This window comes from Oreochromis niloticus, linkage group LG1 (genome assembly GCF_001858045.2).
Source record: "Oreochromis niloticus isolate F11D_XX linkage group LG1, O_niloticus_UMD_NMBU, whole genome shotgun sequence".
Lineage (NCBI taxonomy): Eukaryota > Metazoa > Chordata > Actinopteri > Cichliformes > Cichlidae > Oreochromis > Oreochromis niloticus.
Window position 1 is genome coordinate 9,953,564 of NC_031965.2, and position 22,610 is coordinate 9,976,173.

General features: G+C 37.1%; 1 long non-coding RNA gene across 1 annotated transcript; it reads right to left on the minus strand.

Moving 5' to 3' along the window:
* Positions 1-8,123: 8,123 nt before the first annotated feature.
* On the minus strand, positions 8,124-18,238 carry LOC112842909 (uncharacterized). The gene is made up of 3 exons (XR_003214954.1): positions 18,204-18,238; positions 8,635-8,721; positions 8,124-8,480 (listed from the first exon to the last, which is right to left on the minus strand). It is a non-coding gene; the product is annotated as an uncharacterized LOC112842909 (long non-coding RNA).
* Between the last annotated feature and the right edge of the window lie 4,372 nt (positions 18,239-22,610).

Here is a 22,610-nt window from a genome sequence, read left to right on the forward strand (position 1 = left end):
GCAGTTCTGTTCAAATATTGCGAGCCGTGCTTCATTTCTTTTCTGAAAACCTTTCAAAATTTTTATACATTTTTTCAATCCAGTCATTGTAACAGACCATTTTTAGAGGGATGTTTTTGTTTGGTGAGCCACTCAAAAGCAGTCTATAAATCATTCAAGCCGAAAGTCATCAAACTCATCAAAGTGCTGAACCAATGTTGTGTCTACACATAACTAACAATTAAGCAAAGAACCAAATTTAAACTATATCTTTGTTACTAGCAAAAGTGTGTGATTTGTTACAATTTCTTTAGTTGAATCTATGAAAAATGCTTCTAGTCATGGTGTGCCGTGTGTCCCTAATTAATTTGAGGAAACTGGAAAGGACAAAAGAAGACGTGGCAGGCCTAAAACATTATCTACAGTTGATGAACAGTATTTAAAAATCATCTATTTGGGAAATAAGAAGAAAGAAAGAAAGAAAGAAAGAAAGAAAGAAAGAAAGAAAGAAAGAAAGAAAGAAAGAAAGAAAGAAAGAAAGAATAGATAGATAGATAGATAGATAGATAGATATAGCTGTATAAAGTATTACTACACTTTAAGATAACAAAATGTCAAAAGAACAACTCCCAGTTCACTCTAAAGGCTACAAAGGGTCCTACTCTCCAGTGAAAATGTTATACAATCAGGTGCTGAGAGCAGCCTGAATATTTTTAGTAAAGAACTGGGTACAATTAAAGTTTGGATGAACACCATGTTTCATGGAGAGCAGACATTCTCCAAAGACAGCATTTAAAAATAGGCTGTAGCTAAAACACAGTTTTTTGAATTATTTACAAATAACATATACATGTCTTTGTGGAAAATTGTGCACTTCAATCTTAGAGGTTGCAGAAAGAAAAAAAACACTCATTAAAGCCCACTGTCGTCAGAAACTTATAACTATTGTTAACTTCCTCATTAAATCTAGGACCATAAAAACACACCCCAGAGCAGCCGTGCATCTGCGTAATCTTCAGCAGCTTAATGCAGAACAAAACACAGTAATGGTCGAAAGCATCTTTCTCAACTTTCAAGCCAGTTAGCACTTGCAAAGCAAAAGGTATTACACACTGTGCAACCAGTTCTGCTGGGATTGAACTATTTGAAGATATGTAATGTTGTTACTGATAGGTTTGTAGCTTAAACCTATTCGCTGGAACGTTCAAGACAATTCAACTACACAGCAAAAGCATTGAACACCAAGTAGGAAAAGTTCTTTGTGTTACTCATATATGAGGGAGAGAACCACGACAAGCGCCGTTCCTTCGCTTGACCCCAGTCGTTCTCGTTCGCTCCCCCATAACACTGCTCTTTTATTGAGGTTACATGAATATACATAGGTTCATTAACATATGACGTCTACATACAAACAAAGAGTACCTTGCCTCTGTGTGTGTGTGTGTGGGGGGGGGGGGTTCAGAGTGTGACCCCATAAATGACTTCCCTAAACCTGCTGGTCTGGAAGTCCAGCAGTTCATCTAAACAAAAGGCACTTAGACTAAAACAGACATAGATACGTTTATCCTACCACAAAACAATAAGAGAAGGTACGACCTCTCCCATGCTCCCAGGATGTGGGTGTGAATGACAGAGCACTCAGGAATGCACACAAAGTCTTTGCAGACTATTAAGGATCAAACCTCTACCAACATGACATTGATTATACAACTCTAAGCATATATGAGTAGATATTTTTAAGCATAAATGACAATCAACAATACAAATCTAACAGTTTTATGTAATATTAAGCAGTAGCCAACTTGCTTTTTGCACTTTTATCTTGATCATAAAAAGCTGTTTGTTAGTTACAATGTCTGGGGAGATAATAATAATAATTTTTTTAAAAGCCTGATTTTCTGTTACTTTCCACCTCAGCAAAACTCATTTCAGTTAAAAAGATAATAAATAGCATTGCGTCCACCCAAACCCAGTACCTAAATGTTACTCGATGCTGAACACAAACACTTTCATCTGCTCCACTGATTTGGACAATTAAATGGACATAAATATATGTGCCTGCTGTTCTGAGATCAGACATTGGCAGAGAGTAATATTTTTTTTTATACTGATTATTCAAAAGGAGCTCACAGGTCAGCACAGATGTCTTTTTTCTTTTCCTTCCTTTCTTTCTGAAGATTCTGCTGACGCTAATACGAGTTTTATACACCAACTGGACAAAAAAAGCATTTAATCTGTGTTCTAGATAATACCTGGGAGAAGAAAAACATGTCACTGTCACTGATAATGTATTAGATTTGGAAGTTTTATAGAGTGCTTCACTTCACTGCAGAAGTATTTTAGGTTACTCTAGTCCATTAGGCATTAGACACCTCCGCAAGACGGTATAAAGACTCTTTTACAGACAAGTTTTTTGTGCTTCATTGTGGAAAGTTACAGTCGTCATGCTTACAGACTTTGACAATGTGGCAAAAAAAGACGCAAGTCAGGCAAATGTTGTCAATAAGGACTTTGTTTCTGTATGAAGTCCAGTAAACTCTGACTGTGAGGTAGAAAGCACAATACAAGGATTTCCAGCTTACTTTTTATTGTTATTCATTCAAATGTTTTTTTCCTGCTATGTCAAAACATCAGCTGTGAGAAGGACTTTTGGTATAGTGGCATGTAATTTTAATTCAGATTTAAGTCAACTCAGTCTGAGCAAAGGTCTAAATTTAAAATTTAAAACTAGTTGCATTTGAAAAATAGAAACAGTTCATTTTGTATGAGAAAAGGGAAATCACTAGCAAATAATTTGACAGAAACACAGAGCATGGTCAAAGTTGTTACAGATAGTGTTTTGGAAAATGGGTGGTTGGCTACTAACACATATTCGCTTAACAAAGAGCATAATTTCTTCCATCATCTGCTCTGGTGTGGTCTCCATTACCCCTGCTTTTGTAAAGAGTGGTCTAGCTTTTGCAGTAATGCTGCTTTTATTGTTGACACAAAAAAAACACATCATAAGACTGATCCATAGAATACATGTGCCATAAAACTACATAAATGAAATAAAAAAAAGATTAAAAGGCTGTTTAAAGATACACTGGAAGCTAATTCTCTCTGAGATCATCACTGTCAGTAGCCCTGTTAACATTATTAAAGTTACTTGATTTAATGTTAATGTAAAACTATTGATTATTGGGGCTTTTAGGCTATTGAACTCAAAGTGCTTTTCGATTTGTACAACCCGAAATGGTAAAGCAAAATTTATACCACTGAAAAACTGTAGAACCAAAGATTGACAATCTCATCTACTATACTTCCCTTAAATTCTGGGCCCAATCAAATATCGTCAGTAACTGGTGGTTAATGACATGGCTGACTGCCAGCAGCTTAAAGGTGCTGTCGAAACGGAGGTCAGGTGCATGTAGGCGGTGGAATTAGGGCTGCTGTCTGCTTTGGATTTTGAAACGATCAAAATCCAAGCCTTTGTGATCATGCAGCTGTCTTTTTCCACACAAATTAATTATGTTTTCTGAACATTATTCCTTTGTTTTGTAAACTCAAGTAAATCTTTTTTTCTTTTTTTCTTTTTTTTTTACTGAAAACTGGCATAAAACATGTTTGTTTTTTTAAATGAAAACTGTTATTTGTAAGTTATGTTTCAAAAACTGATCAGCCTAATTGTACTGGTGTAACTAATCAAAAATGTACTGCAACATCACCTGACTTTAATATTTTAATTTAAAACCTTAATATTGATAAATTTCAGTACTGTATAACGATTTTATAATACATATAATTATTTGTGCTAAACCTAGTTTGCACATATATCCCCCTAACATGAACAACATAAAGGAAGTTAATAATAATACTTATAATAACAACAATAATAACAGTGCTCAACAAGAGCTGCTGTTGCAAACATGAAAAAAAGAAACTGGCTGACTGTAAAGTCCATAGAATATGAGTCAAATCATGTATCTATTGATGGGAGCACTGCTAACCCACAGGAAAACACTGCCATCTGGATTGAAATTTTTCAGAAGTGGACAAAAAAGGTGCCCTCTCAGGATGTTTTGAATTGCAGTGACGCTATCCTTTGAAGGCACAAGTGGACCCAAACTATGTAAGCAAAATGCCATTCCACAGCATCACCACCACATCCCTTTGTAGGAGTCAAAGGTTCAGAATTTCCATTCTTTTGCCTAGTCTGTACATAAATGTAGTCTTATTTCTGGTCCATTCCTGCAGAAAAGTGACTTCAGAAGATACAAATCTCGATTCGACTTTCCAGCTTTGTCTTTGCACATTTATTTATTTCTGTCAAAAGGTCTTAGTATATGTTTCCAACTATTCTTCTATGATATGTATCGATCTGACATCATGTCAACATGTATGAAGGTCACTTCACTACAGCACAGTGTACAGAGAAGTGTGAGACGACCACACAATATTGCTCTGCTGTGGCAACAGTGAATTTCATAAGAAAAACCTGAGTTTAGAGAAATGCAAAAATTGACATGTGACCTCATCTAAGTACTATAAAATGCTTTTTTCCCCTATGGGAAAGCCAGTCAGTTTTAAGTTAATTAGATTGTTAAATGGAAGGGTGTCCATCTGACCTTCCTTTGAGGCTTTGTTGGATTATCAAATATGCATATCTATCTATCTCTATATATATACATATATATGGTGAATCTTGGTCCCAGGTGTTCCCCAGGTAAGCGCATGCACCCGAACATCCATGTGATGTAACAGAAAACACGATACAGCAGACCACACCACCTTTTTCTGTTGCTCTGTGGTCCAGTTCTGATGCTGTATCAGTGAGCTTTGGCTGTCCGTGACCCTGTTGCTGGTTTATCCTTCATCGGACTGCATTTGATCACCACAGACCGGGATCATACAACTTTGCATACCTAAGCAATTTGTCCAAACCGGCTTACTTGTTTGGTAATTTTCTAATTGCACTTTCATAAATCTTTACATTTAACATGGTAACTAAGGCCTGTATACAGAACATAATAATTTTATTAGATGAGGTATGGCTATTGGCATCAGACAAGATCAAGATGAAATCTTAGAAACTTCCTGGTCAGAAGCCACTGACATTTTATTTCCTTCTTGTAATAAGTCCCCACACAGGAAGCGTACAGCCTTTCTGATATGATGCTCAAAATGTCAAAGCACTTCTTCACTCAAGCTAAAAAAAATCTGACTTTGATAAACTGAATGTCACTCTTACTCCAGATGCAACAAAGCTTTTCAGGCACAGATTTTAGTGTTCCCCTGATGAATAACCGTTTGGAATCATAGAAATATGTGGAGTAGTAACAAAGACAAAGTGTGTTCATCTCAGTGGTAGTGAGCTTCACCTTATACTCCCATTATAACTCATCGCTTGTTAAGCTTATAGAGAAGAACACTGAGTCTTAGTGTGCTTTTACAAGTTTGGGGTCATTGAAGGTGGAGGACTTCTCTCTGCCATAATCTTCCATATCTGATATTGAAGTAGACAACCGAAAGGATCCAAATGTCTGGTGACTTCCCTTAAAACCCCCAGGGTGATGGCTGAGCTTTTACAGGATGACATTAGAGAGTATAGGAGTGCACAGGAGAAGTCAAGCACTGCTGTGAGAGTGCAGTTTATAAAATGGATCTACACATTCTTTATAAGGAACCATGACTAGACAGGAAAAAAGTTTTAAGCCTAATGATCTGTTCCTTCACTCACACTGACATTTCTTTGGACTTCATATCAGTAGTTCTAGTGAAAAGATCTGCATAGCCTCTCAATTTTTTATTGAATTATGAGGAAACAGACCTTACTTGGCCAATCAATTGTCAAATTACTTTTGAGCTTTGAGATTGCTTGATTTAAAACACATTGTGATGTTTTAGAGAAGTTAAAAAAACAATTGAAATTAAATTGAACTAAATTTCCATTTACATAAATTTTATCTCTTTTATTGTTTGGTGAACTTACTAGTGTTGACTGTCCCGGTAATTGCCAACTGTGATGGACTGTTTTCCTCTTTGGGGAGGCCACTAATGAAACTTTCATGCTTTGGCTGACTTCCAAAACTTGCAATACAAATACAGAAAATATAAAATATAAAAAAAGCAAATTCAAACAACAACAACAAGCACTTTTATTATTGTAAGTTATTATTTTCTGATTGAATAATTACTAACAATTATTCTGTAAATGAAATTATGAAAGCAAGTTATTTCTTTAATAAAAGAAATAAAAAGTATGAAAAGTTTTTATACTCTATATTCTGGTGGATAACCTGCTGATTTGTTGATCACGACTCAAAGCAATATCACAACTATGACTTACTTGATTAAACTGTTAACAAAAACGTCAATTTGAGCCTGCTGGGCCTGAACACCTCCCTTTGCAACTGGATCCTGGACTTTCTGACGGAGAGACCTCAGACAGTCCGGATCTGTAACAGCATCTGCAACACCGCCACACTGGGGACTGGAGCCCCTCGCTGTTCACTCTGCTGACTCATGACTGTGCAGCAATGCACAGTTCGAACCACATCATCAAGTTCATGAAGAATGTGGACAAAAAAGAACACATAATTGTTGACTTCAGGAGAGCACAGAGAGATCACTGTCCACTTAACATGGATGGATCCTCTATGGAGGTCGTCAAGAGCACCAAATTCCTTGGTGTTCACCTGGTAGAGAACCTCTCCTGGTCCCTCAATACCAGCTCTATAACTAAGAAGGCCCAACAGTGTCACTGCTTCCTGCGGAAGCTGAGAAAAGCCCGTCTCCCACCATCCATCATCACCACCTTCTACAGAGGGACTATGATGAGTGTCAAGAGGAGCTGCATCATTGTCTTGTATGGTAACTGCACTGTATTAGATCACAGGACCCTACAACAGATAGTGAGAACAGCCGAGATGATCATTGGAGCCTCACTTCCCTCCATCACAGACACCTATCACGACCAGCGTTGTGGAGGACCCCACGCACCCCTCACACACACTCTTCACCCAGCTGCCTTCTGGCAAGAGGTACCGGAGCATTCAGGCCCTCTCTGCCAGACTGTGAAACAGTTCCTTCCCCCAAACCACCAAACTCCTGAACACTCAGTGACTGGACTGACACACACACACACCTTCATAAACCAAGTAACTTTTTGCACAGTGCTCAGTCTTTTGCACAACCCACTGTCATCATTGCACTTTTCTATAGCACTGTTTTGTCTGGTGTTGCGCTGTCTTTGTTGGGGGGTTTTTTGCGATTTTTGCACATTGCACTTTATGTAGCCCTGTGTTGATTGTCTGTTATATGTCATATGTAGCACCATGGACGTTGTCTGTTTCACTGTGTACTGTACCACTGCACATGGTTGGACAATAAAGCCACTTGACTTGACTTGACTTGAGTTTTGAGTACTGAAAGGATGTGAATGTATTCACATCCTTTCAGTACTCAATTGTTTGTCCATTGTTTGCATGTATTCTGAATTGCTTTTTTTTTTTTTTTTTAATTTGAATCAAGAATTTATGAAACTCCAAATAAACTCCAAATAAAAGAGCAGTTATTGTGTTGCTTTTCTGATGGAAACACGCTTTTAGCACTGCTCCAAGCTGGTACCAAAATGACAAAGGCCATGTACCAAAATGTGCCTATCATGCATTAGTATTGTGAAAAACTCACTCACAGTCTAACTAATGTTAGTTAGGTTGTGAGTGCTTGCTTCATTTTTTTTTAATACCAGCAGCCAGGTACGAATTTGCTGTTCTCGGGAGCTGAGCATCTACACTGTAAAAAGTATACTACTTAATTTAAGGAGTATAACATTTTCACACTTAAAAATATTGAGCTAATAACAAAACAGGAGTAATAAGTAAATCTAAGTAATAGTTTCAATTACATCTGAATGAACTATCTAAGCAGAAATACTTAAAATACACTCTACAAATCATATGCTTTTTTAAAAACTAGAATTTCTAACAATGACACAGAAAATGCAAGAACAACTTTCTCCTTAGAAAGTACAACATTTAAGTAACTTTGAGTGAACTGTCTTAAAACTTTAAATTCAAAATAGACGATTCATACCTCACAGGAATGATTAAAGAAAGAAAAAATGAATGTCAATGCAAAATATAAATGCGCAGCCAGAAGAACATCAGATCACACAATCAGTCAGACAACACTTTGAGATGATTTGGTTAAATTAACCCATAGATTGTTCATGCTTTCAGAAGAGACTCACTAATATCTGAGGGTACACTCTGTCTCGTCTGTGCTTATCAACATAACAGTCAACTAGGTCATTAGACTTTTTATTCTTTGCACCTTTGTTGACAACTTCTCAGGAGTGATTTCAACAAGTATCTTTTGAAATACTTTAAAAATGTAACTTGTTGACAATTCCCACATTCCCGACTTGTCCACTTTCATTACGCTCAAGGAACAGACCCATCGTCTCTGCTGCCAGCTCTTCTTCCACATTGATGGCTTGATAGCTTGAAGTTAAAATTCTGAAGACACAGTAAAAGGAAACATTATTATTGCAGGTAGGGTGTCACATATTGTCCATTCAGAGATGCTCTTCTGCATATCGTGGTTGTAACAAGTGGGGATTTTTCAGTTACTGTTGTCTTCCTATTAGCTCAAAGCAGTGTGGATATTCACCTCCGACATTTCACCCAGAGGTTTTTGAACCTTCCCTGTAAGCCCTGGTGATGGTTGTGCAGGAAACTCCCAGTAGATCATCAGTTTCTGAAATATTCAGACCAGCCAATCAGGTACCATCAACCGTGTCACATTCAAAGTCACTTGAATCACCTTTTATCCCCATTCTGATGCTCAGTTTTAATTTCAACAGTTCATCTTGATCATGCCTTGCTGCCTTTAGTTTCTGGCAGCTGTTTGGCTTATTAGATATTTACATTAATGAGCAATTTAACAGGTGCACCTAACAAAGAGGCGCATATATTTAATTTCAGCTTATATACTCATTAAAAAGCTCTCAACTGAAGCATCGTTCAGAATTGAAGCACTAAGATAATGAAGGTGCCTCGCAGTCCGTACGTCCAAGTTACCTGAAAACCAAAACCACTTTTGTGGAGTTTAGAGGTAACGTGCAGATGACCTGGAGAATGAGCTATTCCACAAGCTGTTTATGCTTCAGCAAAGGTTATGAAATGCCTTTACTGGTCTGTCTCACAACAGCAAAAGCTATAATGATGTATTGTAACTCACTGAACTAGCTGAAAGAGAATTGTACAATACCTCCCACACTCACACACAGATATCTTCACATTTTTGCCACCAGTGAGACACCATTTCTGTCAGTAATTTGATAACAGTAGAACACACTGCCATCACTGGGAAAATGTTCATGGATAACAGTCATTTGTTATTTTTCTTATGATGATGAACCCGTGTCTGGCTCAAATACTCTTTCTATATCTTTAAAATGTGTTTTTTAAAATCATAGTATATATGTAACTGATTTGAAAACATTTAACCAAAAGTTTCTGCCTTTTTTTATGTTTTTGTTCTTTTGTTCTGTTCTAGGATGGGAGCGCACATTTTAGAGATGCAGTTTCAAGACATCAAATGCCTGAATGTTTTTTAACAGCAAGGGTACAGGGCAAGGCACTGCATCCATAGTTTGACGTATATTAATTTCTTCTGATCATCTATAAGCCAACAACCTTCGCTGCCTTCAATATGACAGTATATTTTCAGTTGCCAGAAATAATGAGACCCACTATGTATGCCTTCGTCAGCACATTTATGTGAGATACACAGCATGTCTCCATTTTGCACAGATGACTAAGGCCACGCCAGCACAAGCCTTTTTCATCAGTAAACCTTGCACCTGCTTTTTCAAAGAAGACGTAAACATACTGAGCACTCAAACTGAGACACCCACACTTTAAAAAAAAAAAAAATGCTTTTAGCTTTTTATTTTTGTGACAATCTGTTAAAGACACGACAAAGACTTTGATTTTCCGTAGTCTGTCAAAGAACAAAACCAGTTTTGCTGTCCTGCCCACTGTGGGAGTGGATACCTACACATTGTTCAAACAGATTTCTCATCTTTACCAGAAAAATGGATTTGTTTCTGGGAATGCTGTGGGGGGAGGGGGTCATTTAAACACAAGCATGCACAAGAACAGAAAGCAGAAATGGGCAGTTATAGCAGGTAGTACAGTATGCTCTCTGGAGTAATGGAGTACTGTTTTCAAATAATTACCATGCCAAAGCACATTACTGCCCTTTTAAATGTTCATTTAGGTGATTTTTCATGCAAGCATACCAAACAATTCAAACTTCCTGCATTTCAAGTTCTATTATTGTCATATACAGGTTACAATGGCACATCACTACCGAAAATGAAATTCTTAGGCTCGGAGCCTTCTCGATGTTGCACACCACCTTTTCACTGTACTGTCCCTTAGACGCTTTTATTGCTCTTCTGAGAGTGTACTGGGCTTTTCTGTACTCACAACGATCTCCAGATATATAGGCAGCTGTCTTCTGGCTGGAGTAAGTCTGTACAGTAATTTGCGGTATGGCATCATTGATGCATTTATCGATGCAACGTAGTCAGCGTAGTCGTTTTCATTTCATGTATGTTTCCTGACTTAGACTGTATCAAAGTTACTGTTGCACCTTGAAAAGGGGATAAATCAATAAAGATTCTTGGACGTGATGCTTCTCTATCAACAGCTTCATTGCCAATGACCTACATACATACAAAAGTATGAAACAGCTTAACAACGATGCACATTTTCTGTTAGTTCTAAAACAACATCTCAAGGCAGTTTTCTTTCCTTTCCTTTCACTTACAGGTGAGTAAAGAAAAATACTGAAAATAAACAAAGCATTCATGTAAAAATCTTAAAAAGCATTTGTCCTTCCAATCAAAATAAAACATGTGTTTTAACTAAATCAAATAAAATATGCACACAATGCTGTAGCGTAGCTTAGCTAGAGCGCCTAGCTTAGCTAGCTGCTTAACAGTATCCTAACAGTACTAACATTAATTAACTAAACATTCCTATTATCCTATTGATACATTTGCAAACAAAGTCAGTGCAGCTTAACATATATATTTGTACAGTTCAAAAGCGGAAATGCTTATTAAATACCTGAAAAAGGGATAAATTATTAAAGACGCTCAGACACAGCAGCTTTATTGTGAATGAGGCATCGTGGCCAGAGCTCCACCTTCAGGCAACTGCAGGCATAACTAATCAATCACAATCAATAAATCACATGGATTATTCCTGTCTCAGTAGGTGGACTGAATTTTAAACAGGCTGTAGTCCCAGTCAGCATTCTCATCCAGTTGAACAGAGTTATTTACTCTGTTAGTTGTTTTAACCTGTCTTGGATTAAATCAACTTAATGGGATTTGTTTTACCCTTATTTATACATTTACAAACTTTTTTTTAAATAAACTGAGTCACTTTTGACCACGACTTTTACTTGACACAAAACTTTGACTAATAATAAATCTATCACATTACCAGATTTGTAGCAGATTAATTCTTTCAATAAGTGTGGGCAGCACTTACTGAAAAAAAAAAATCTTGATTTGCAGAAAAAGCTGTTATACCTCTGAAGCTAACAAAAGCAAGTCTTTTGCCTAGACGAGAGAAATGGTGATTAGGCAAATCAAGACAAAATTCATGGTTCAGTTTGTATTTGATGAAGCAGATAAAAACTGATAACAATGAAAAAAATAACATTTTAGTCAGAAAAAAATGATAAATACTGAAAAGAAAAAAATTAACATAAATGTCAGTGATGCTGACATTTAATATTTAATATGTCACTTGTCACAGGATGAAAAAGGTTTACATTAAGCTTTTTATGGCCATTTTATGGCAGCTCAGTTAAGCTACAGGTCCTGGTGATGCTGAGAGGTTAATGAAACCATGTAGCATTGTAAAACATAAGTGGATAATAGCACATTATCTACACAAGTAAAAAAAGGAACAAATAAAAAACAAAAAACAAACTAACCCTCTAACCAAGCAACGGTTAGTGCCAGCAACCAACTATGCAACTAAGCAACCAACTATAATAAGAATAAATGCAATGCTTATATTATATGGAAATGTGTGCATTGAAACTTTTAATACATCCAAAGGTTTCCTGAGTTGCTGGACCTCTTTTTTCCCTCATGTTTCATGTAACTGTGTCAGCCTTGTGACATCCAGCTTCAGAATCCTCACATAAACACACCGTGGGCCATTAATTACATTTAGCCATCAGCTTTCCCAACTCAGTGACTTGAAACAAGATCAAACATCTGACTCTTTAAACATTTATTAATGGATTCTCCAATGACAAAGGCGGGAAGCCTATTCAAAGTCAGAATGAGCTCAAACTGAGATATTGTGTATAAGTACCACCCAATCATTGAAAAGTTCAGATGATATAGGTGTGATGACTGAGAACCTACACAGACACAATATAGGTGTGTTTAATGTTCTTGAGTATAAGTTATATTTATTGATTTAAGTTATACTCAGTTGGCAGGTAAAGTAGGCTACAAATACAACTATGAAGATATCCAAGGACTACATGGTCCTGAAAGGTGTGGAAAAATGAAGAAGAGGGCTAACACAGAGAAGAACCGCACCTACAGCCAATGTAGAACTCTGAGTCAACCTAATATACACATCTATGGACTGTGGGGAAAAGTGGGAGTGGCCATACAAGCACATGCTGAACACACAGACCCAACCATCAGATTTGAACCCAATACCTTCTTACTGTGGTACTAAACACCACACCACTGTGCCACCTAATTAAGTAATTACGTTAGTGCTAACCCTAATGTTATTTTTACAAAATTGTTGTACTTATTGTATAGACTCATTCAAATGTCAAAGCACTTGTAAAGTTAAAAACCATGTCTACACAGCACGACACTACTCTATATTTAAGGAAACTTGGCTATCTCCTAACCCAAACTTTTTTTAAAAATCGTGGAAACATTTTCTAACATTTCATTTCCTTGTACAAACGATATTTTTTGGATCAAACAGAATACTAAAGAAATGTCTAGGAGAAGTCAGGCAAATGTGATAAATTGATCATAATGAAACCAGCATCCAATTACAGCATATCAAGATCCATGAGAGGCATTTCAAATAAGTCAGGGTTGCATTTAGACCAAAGACCAGCAAAAAATTATTTACGTTTGGCCACAGCAACAGCAAAATCGTTAACGTGTGACACAAAATTGACTCTTTGGTAAAGTGACAATGACATTTCGTGCAAAAGCAGTGAAGTCCAGACAGAGGTTAATGTGTAGGGCGATGAAAAGCTCAATGTGATGAAAGGAGGGCAACCAGAGGAGTGTCCCCCAATAATTTGCAATCCACACTATGATAATTATCTGCTGCTGTTGGCATAAGCCCCACTGTGTACAGTAATCAGACGTGAGATGAAACTAAATAAGATGATAGGTAGGAAGGTAGTTTCTAGTGTTGTAATTTTTGTGTTTATACACTATACTAAATAATGTTCAATTAAAAAAAAAAGAAAAGAAATATGAAAGAAAAAATTGTGTCTTTATTTTCTAAAACACATCATTTCTCATCTTAACAAAAACTGGAAAACTCACACCATATACAGTGACAAATGATACAAGACTAGGTAGTACTGGGCAATCTCAAAGTGCAGGTGTGAATTTCACGAGTTAGAAAGGTTGTTCTGATATTGAAAGTTATTTTAAGTTAGACTGTTTTCTTGGATTTGCTAAATGTTTAAATATGCGATTGTAACTCTCTGGTGCCACCTTAAAACCTGTAGTCGGTAGTAGGACATGATGTCGTCAGTAAACAGGAAGTAAGTCTGTGAAATAAGGAGAAGGCATGTGCAGCATGGTGGCCTTAGTCAGACAAATCCAGTGGCATCCACATACATCCTTTGCCTTTGGTAGCATTGTGGGTATGTACAAACTTGTTTTATATTTTATGTGCATGTATAGACCACTTTCTTTCAAGTAAGTTCATTTTTCTATAAGTTTAATGATGATGCAATCTTATGCAGTTTACACTAGCAATCGCTTATGGAGCTAGTTAAAGGGGAACGATAAACGAATTGGAGGCATTCATTGTAGCAAGACTTGTTAAAATCATAATTTGATGTTTGTATTTGAGTTAAAAAGGGAAGTAATTCATATGAACATTGCATGTCGACATATTAAAAAACTGGGTTAATATATTTTCTTCGTTATATATGTACATGGTGAATAAGTACAGTGATTATGTCTTGTACTGTTTGTTACAGTTTCACCTTTCCCTGTGTCAATAAACCTGTGAACCGGGAATCGTGTCGTCAGAGTCTTGATGTGGGGAAGGAGTTTAGCTGACTGCCCAACCATAGCAGAGGCAGTACAAAGGTGTTAGTTCACATGTGAGCATGTGCTGTCAGTGCTCGTAGTGAGCTCATCCAGCGAGTAAATAAAAGTAAAATAAATCAAATAAATCAATCCTTCAAAAACCAAAATCAGTGCATTTCAGATTTAAAACTTTTACACTTTACTGGCAGACAGGAAATACTCCTCAAAACCCCGATAAACATTGTGCTGTGTCATAAAAATGCTAATAACCGTACCCTCACCAGTCACTTTGCTAGGTAAACCTGTTGTTGTTTGGTAACACAAGTATCTCAGCCAGTCACATGGCAACTCAATTTAGCCATAACGACCTGCTGAGCTCAAACCTGCGTTCAAACTGAGGCTCAGAAACGGGGAGAAAAGTCATGGAAGTGCCTCAATGTAGGATGAGTTGTTGGGTGACAATTGCTGATCTGGTGGGATTTTCCCTAACAATCTTTAGGGTTTACAGAGAATGGAAAAGAATTTTAAAAAACTAAATAAGTTATGTATGATTGTATGTATAAGCATTAATTTCCTCTATGAAAATGTCTCTAAAACTGATTTCCTTGAGCATGATTGTGAGTTTGCTGTACCCAAATGCCCTGCACAGTCAGTCACCAGATCATAATCCAACAGAGCATCTTTGGGATGTGGAGGAAAGAAAGATTTGCACCATGGATGATGAACCTGTGCCATGAAGAATTAATGGAGTTGTGAAACAGGGTCCAACTAGGTAATAGCAACATGTAACCAATAAAGTGGCTGATGAGTGTCTGTGGTAATGTCAGTTTAAATAAAGCCCCTAAATGGTCATTATTAATCAATTAATTATTAATTAAAACATTTCTAACACATGTGTGTTGTTTTGCATGGTTATAAGCATTTAAGCATCTATGATGTCTTCCAGATGAATTATCACATAAGACGTTACCATAAACATGACCTTTACAGAGTGGTAACCAGCCTCTTTATTGCAGTTCCTTAATAGAGGCCAAGGACAACATGGAAGGCCAGTGTGAGCCCTTGGCATCTAACTAATGCAAGGCATATTCTCTCATCTGACTTATCAGCTTATTATCTGAGGAGCCTTGGAGAAGAGTTTGCCCTGTAATGAGACCAGGAAGGAGTAGCTATTGCAGAGTTGCTTGAGGGCGAAGTGTTTGTTTCCACCTCAAATGATGTAGCGGTTTATTGGTCACAGGGGTAATGAAATCACTCTGCAAAATCCATAATGTTTTTTTAAAATGTCGAGCAAATACATTCCAGAGGTTAGTCCTTGCCCCGATCCTGAATAAGATTCCCACTGCAGCACCGTCACCTTTGATGTAATACCTCAAGGTGTAGCACATGCTGTTGTTGTTTGGTCCTATGGGTGCATGTTAGTGGGAACACCAAGTGAGGTTTTTGTGTTGGGAAGGGGATAAGCTGCAGTTTTCAGTGGTATATGGCCAGCAGCTAGAGCAATAAACATCAACAGCGACATAAGACACATCTTGTAATAGGAGTGGGTGGGAGTGTGAGAAAGCAGCAATATCCCCGCTACTCTCAAGAGAACAAAGAAAGAAGATGCTATAGAAAAGCAGAAATGTGTTTATTTTACTCTTTCATCTACTCTTCTTAATCCATGTAAAATATTCTGACTGCTGGGTGGCCATCTTTTCCTAATACAATGAGTTCTGTTATCATAAACCCTTTGATCTTGGCTTACATATTGAATACAATATTAAACAGAAAACTGCCCAGATGAGGGCTGAATCTGGGCAAAAGAATATGATTTTTGTAAATGGCACTGCAAAGCATTATCATCTGCTATATTTGCCTCCAGATGGACTTTTAAAGCACTTTGCTCTCTGTCCAGCAGCAAATCCAGAAGCTTTTTAGGACAACTCTATCAGCGCAGGCTTGTGGTGCTACACCAAGCCACCCATTTATGTCTAGGAAGCAGGTTTTAATGCTCTCCAGCAGTGATGCTAAATGAGTATATTTATTTGTTGTACAGCATGAACAAAAGCAAGAGCGCAAGACTGGACACAAAGTCACACTTAATTTACAGTGCTTACATTTTCTTTCAAACTTGAGGTGCAGCTAAATCTCCAGAAAGAGGAAGGACAATCAGCAGTAATTCAATGAACCGTGAAGGGCAAGCCGTTGGTGTCTGACAGCTGATTGGCATGAGGGTAATTTTCCAGTGGCTTTCAACCTTTTTAGCTCACGACCCCTTTAATTAGACAATGATTCATTATTTATATTCTTTTTAAACTTCTTTTTACAAATTTGAAAAGCACAGGAAAAGTGTTACAGGTGTAATTTTTTGTTTACCTTAAATCATTTTATTAAAGATGAAAATATCAAGAACACAAGTGAGTCACTGTGTTTAACTGCATTTAAATTGGAAGGTTATCACTTTTAGAAAATTTCTCTTAAAGACCTCATACTGTACCGTATCACCGAAAAGAGCACCTCTGTTCTACTGCAGGCTTCTTTGTGGTTCCTATGGTATTTAAAAGTTGAATAGGAGGCAAAGCCTTCAGCTTTCAGACCGCTCTTCAGATCCTGGCTTGGCATCAGAAGAGAAACACTCCCTCTACGTATAAGCTTAAACGTTTCCTTTATGGTAAAGCATATAGTTAGGGCTGAGTTAATGGCTCAGATTAACCTTAGTTTTCCCCCAATAGGCCTGGGCTGATTGGGGCTTCCCATGATGCATGGAGTGTTTCTTCATCACTCATTATGTGTTTATACACCACTCTGAATTTAATCATTTAATCATCTTTGGTTCTCTTGCATAGTGTGTTTTTGTCCTGTCTTCCTCCCCTCACTCCCAACTGGCCACAGCAGATGGCTTCCTCTCCTTGAGCCTGGTACTGTTGGAGCTTTCTTCCTATTAAAATGGAGTTTTTCCTTCCCACTGTCTCCAAGTGTTTGCTCATTGTGTTATTAGTGGTCTTATTGTTGAGGTTTTCTCTGTATTATTGAAGGGACTGCTGTTGCAATTTGATGAATTTAAATAAAATTAAACTGAACGGAATGAAATGTTACATTTGGAACTGGTTCGTCCCCTTGGTTTGTGTAAACCACAGTTACTGAACCCAATAGTTTGTAACTACTTTTACATTAAATGACTGTAAACAATGTCATATAAAACCCCCCCGCTGATAAATTAAAACTGCGTATTTGCCTCAGCTCTGCAGAAGCAAAACCAATTAAATACAGTTTTCTTCGTACTTTAAGCATTTAGTTAACAGCATGATAACAATACAAAATCTTTAATATTCTGTTTCATGTGATGCATGTCCCTCTGCCAGTGGGTGAAATCATCTTTGCATTAACAGCTCTTTTTTAAACCCTCTACCTTGATGTTTCTAAAGTTGATGTTTTATATCCAACAAATGACTAAACTATGGAATAAACATGGTGGCTTTGTAAAGAAAGGTCAGGAATAAAAAACAATATTTTAAAGAGGACTTTCGATATTCAGAAGCTGCTGTAAGTTTAAAGATATTTTGCATTATACACGCAGTTGTCAACTCTCCAGAGGTTTTTTCTTACACATCAAAGCTCTTCTCCTTTCTGAAATAATGAGGAAGGAAAAATAGTGAAGATAACCTCATCAGGATTGTCAGTCTGCCACCTTGAATGTACCATCAGCATTATTCAGCCTCAAGAATGATTTTAAGAGAAAACTAAAGTACAGTAAGTGTGAGTCACATGTGACATCATGTGAAAAAAACAACACACACACACATGCACACACAAACACAGGCATACATGCACACTGCGATGCCAAACGCCCAGTGATTAAGAAAGGAAAAGTAAGCAGTCACATAATTTTGCAAAATGAACTCACCTAAAGCATCTCCACCATGTTCCCCTCCTATTCACTCACACAGTTACCATGGAAACAAGGAGTCTACTGTTCTAGCCTCCTTACAAAGTGCTGCAGCCCTACAGCAGACCAAACACGCCCCTGTTACAGTATTCCAAGAATGTGGCATTGTTTAAGCCAGCTACAGACAAGTTCATGTTTTCGGAGAATCTTGTAGTTGACTGGAATTTTATAAATAAATGACATAATTAAAAACAAGCCTTCAATACCAATTACATACCCTTCTCCCAGTTGTAAGTGTTAAAGTTCCCCAGATGAAACCCCCATCCAAAACTAGGCTACGCCTGTGGTGTTTTATCCTTTGATGTTTGACGAGGCCAAACAAAGGGATTATTAACAGGATGTTAGTGGTTCACACATTCAGGGCCAAGACAATACAAAAAGAAAAAAAGTTTCCTAAAGCATGTCATGTCTTTTGTTTTACTTAAAAAGCCCTGGATTAATGCAAATTCATCTATCTATCTATCTATCTATCTATCTATCTATCTATCTATCTATCTATCTATCTATCTATCTACCTACCTACCTACCTACCTACCTACTCTGGTACTTCCGAGTCTTTGACATTGAGTTGGTGTTTTCCTATACTTGATAGTGCACTTTGAGGTCCTCTTGATAATTACTGCTGATGCTTCCTGGCACTTACAAATAAACCAACATTTGTAAATACTGGGATTAGTTATAATAACACATGTGAAAAGGGCTTGTTTTTCAGTATTAGTTTTAAGCACTTTCACTTGTGTGTACGTATGTCAGAGAGAGAGACTTATATTTATTTATTGTGAATAAATACTCTGGTTGAACCAAATTTAAAATAGGAACGTAAAAGGTTAGCCATATCTCACCATGCACAGTTATCCAATCATCCATTAGGATGATGTTTAGGTATGAAAAAAAAAGCCCACAAAAACTTCTGTGATGGAAACAGAAATGAAATAAAGTTAGGGAAAGCTTTGGGCTTTGATTTAGCATTCTGTTTTGATGGAAGGGGACAGTAGAGCAAGTCAAGCCTCTGCATCTCCCCCTCTTCCTCCTGTTTATTGAGCTGAAAGGCCATCAGCAAGAAAGGAATGTATTCTGACTCCTGCTTATTTATGTTGCCAGCAAAAGCTGGCCTTACTATAAACCTCACAAACTAAAATATCCTGTTGAATGGATGGATCCAGCAGTAATAGAATCATAAATACCTCGCTATATTCATCTCCGCTGTTCATGGTAAAAGAGCAACAAGGCCCAAACTATTGTTTTGGTGCAAAATAATTAAAAGTGCTGTCAAGAAGCTCTTAGGCAGCTATATTTTTTTAAAAAATAATTTGATCATAATTATTAATAATAACAAATTATTTAACAAGATTTCCATGCTGTAACACGTATACTAATATTAAACATATATATTTTGTATTCTGTTTATTCTATGACAACTATCTTTTTTGCCTTTCAGGCAACCCTGTAGAAGCAAGACCCCCATAATAAGTTTCATATTCTGATTTCCACAATTTTCCACTGTTCACATCTTTGGACTAAATAGTAGCATGTTACTCTACAATCTGGACCCCCAAAAGTTTATTCTGTTCGTTTGGACGTAGCGTTTTCAGTGGGAGAACTGTTTCGTAATCCAAGTGACTTCTTCAGTCACAAGCAGTCACATGGATGAGTGATGAAATGTAGTAAGACATCTACAACCTGAAGTATTCATATAAGGATAATACAGAGCACATTTAGTATCCTCTAAATACTGATCTAAAACTAGAGAAAACATATGTTTACTGTACTTAGCTAAAATAAATAAATATAACAGGGTTTGTTTGCACTGACATGCTTCATAATTCAGTTTTTGCAAAAGTAAAAGTAAATGATAAAAATAAGCATCTATTGCAGTTATTATTTGCATTATTATTGTTGTTGTTTCATAGCTTATACAGCTGCCAGCTGCTTTTCCTGTTGTCACTAGAACAGTGAGTTATCAGTGGGTAGGATTGCACAGCACCAAACATTCAAAAAGGTTTTTCCAGCAGGGTTGTTGTGACTCAGCTGCTAATGCAGTGCATGTTAGCTTACACTTCTTACGCAAGGACATCCCACTGGAAGGGACTTGTAAGCAGCAATCAGCTCTTCGGGTAGTAAAACAGAGGACAAGCCTGTATTGCTCACTTGTGTAATTTTATACATTCACTTCATTTAATTTCATTTATTCTGTAACTTCTTTCTTGAGAAATTCTTCTACCAGAGTGCATTAGAGTAGATTTAGTATCATTCCTCATGCAGCTGCGTTAACATTTATGTGATATGTTGACATGATCATTTTTATTTTTGTTTTCTTGTACAGCGGGGACCACTTGGTTAAATCTTTCTGTTCAGTACCAACGCAGGAAAGACTGTTAGGTTGAAAAACTGCAGGTAAAAGGTATTTTATTCCTTCTAAAGTTAACAATGTTTTCCTTTAACCATGAAGGTGATCTCTCCCTGAACGAATCCTTAGACTGTGTAACAGCAACAGTTGTGTACGTTTCATGTCACACTGTGCAAGATGGATCAAATGAAATCTGTACAAAATCTATTTGAGGGATGTCAGACTGTGCAACACATGCTTAGTGAATTATGGTGCTACATCACCCAATTCTAATTTCCAGCTACACCAGTCTTATGCTTCTGTCTTCTCTCTCACATAGTCTGTGGTTTAACCTGCTCTCCTTTTCTCTTTCCCTTCAACCCCAACCAGCCACAAGAGATGGCTTCACCCTCTCAAGTCTGACTCCGTCCTTTTCCTGTTAAAAGGGGGATTGTTCTTCCCACTGTTGCCCAGTGCTTGTTCATAGGGGACTGTATAATAATTGGGGTTTTCTTTTTAATGTTGTAGGATTTTTACCTTACAGTATAAAGTGGCTTGAGGTGTCTATTGTTGGGATTTGGTGTCATATAAATGCAACCAAGGTGACCTGAACTGAAAACACAGCTTTTCTTTTCTTTGTGAAAGTAACAACAATGATTCTTTTTTTTCTCTGGACCTTTTGGTTTGTCTGCATGCACTTCACCATTCCTTCAGTATGAAGTCTCCCAGATTTTCGTGTAAGAATTATTGTTAGAGATGTATTTATGGTGAACTTAATCTCTTAAAATGAAATTCATTTGTGATTTTTTGACAGTTCCATAGTTGTCCATTAACAATAGTGATCTATGAGGGTTAGTCTTTTTAATTTTATTAAACACGTGCAACACGTACAGTGCCACAATCTGCCAACCAGTCCAGGTTGGACCGCTCTCGCCTTGTATAACAGCAGGGATAATCTACAACTGTCTCATTACCCTAAACTGAATAGGTAGAAGAAGTGACTGAACACCAAAAAGATCAAATGTACATTATCAGCCGTTTGCTCTCTTCTTTTCTTGTCAATCTGTGCATAGACTCATTGAACCCAAAGTCTTCTTTTCCTTTTTGTGCATTGCTGTAAGTTCTTGTTCAGTAGTTGTTCAATAGTTATTAGAGTAGGAGAGTATTATTATCTTAGGCTACTGTAGGTCAACCCCCTAAATTCCTCATAATTTGCCTTGATTGATAAGGACCAGGTTAGGACTTGGGATCAACTGGGATGCTGCTTTATTCTGGCTCCTGCTGTGATATTGGAGGTCTCAGCATGCTCTGGTAGGTTCCCCACTTCCACATTAAGTTGCTGTGTAGTTGTTTACTGCTAGTTCTTCATTTGTGGCATGCTACAGGTTTGTGCTAAGCATTTAACTCTCTTGAACCACCACACAGTACTTAATCATACTGTGTATTTGTCGGCGGCGTGTTGATTCCAGATATTTTGGTTTGCAATTTTAAGCATATTGCATGTTATTCTTTCCAGTTTGCATGTGTAAAGGAGAATGGTTATTGATGTGCCTCAACAGATTTCTCCTTTACATTTAGGAGCCACAGTGGCCCCTTTTAGCACTTTACTTTTAGTTTGAATAAATCTTTTTTTCCATTGTACCTTAACTGCACACTGCACACTTGCTTTTTATTATCTTTTAACCATTTTCAGCACAATTATAATACAATTACCATTTTTTGTATATCTATACGATTTTATCGTATCCATATTTATTGGATAAGTGTTTGTAGTATTAGAGGAAAACCGTATCTCCACTCCACTCCACAACTCGTCTATGACACAATGGATGTGTTGGTTTTTAGTCTGTTATTAAAGTATTGGTGTAGTGTTAGCTTAGCAGCATTATAAATATAAATAAATTGTGGAGGCCTTGCAACAAAAGGGGTTAAATGGCTCAACTTATATCGCAACATTTCACAATATAAAACATCCTACATCCTGCGTCAAGAAATGTATTTGTTCCATATTAACACAGCATTTACACTATTCAGATCTG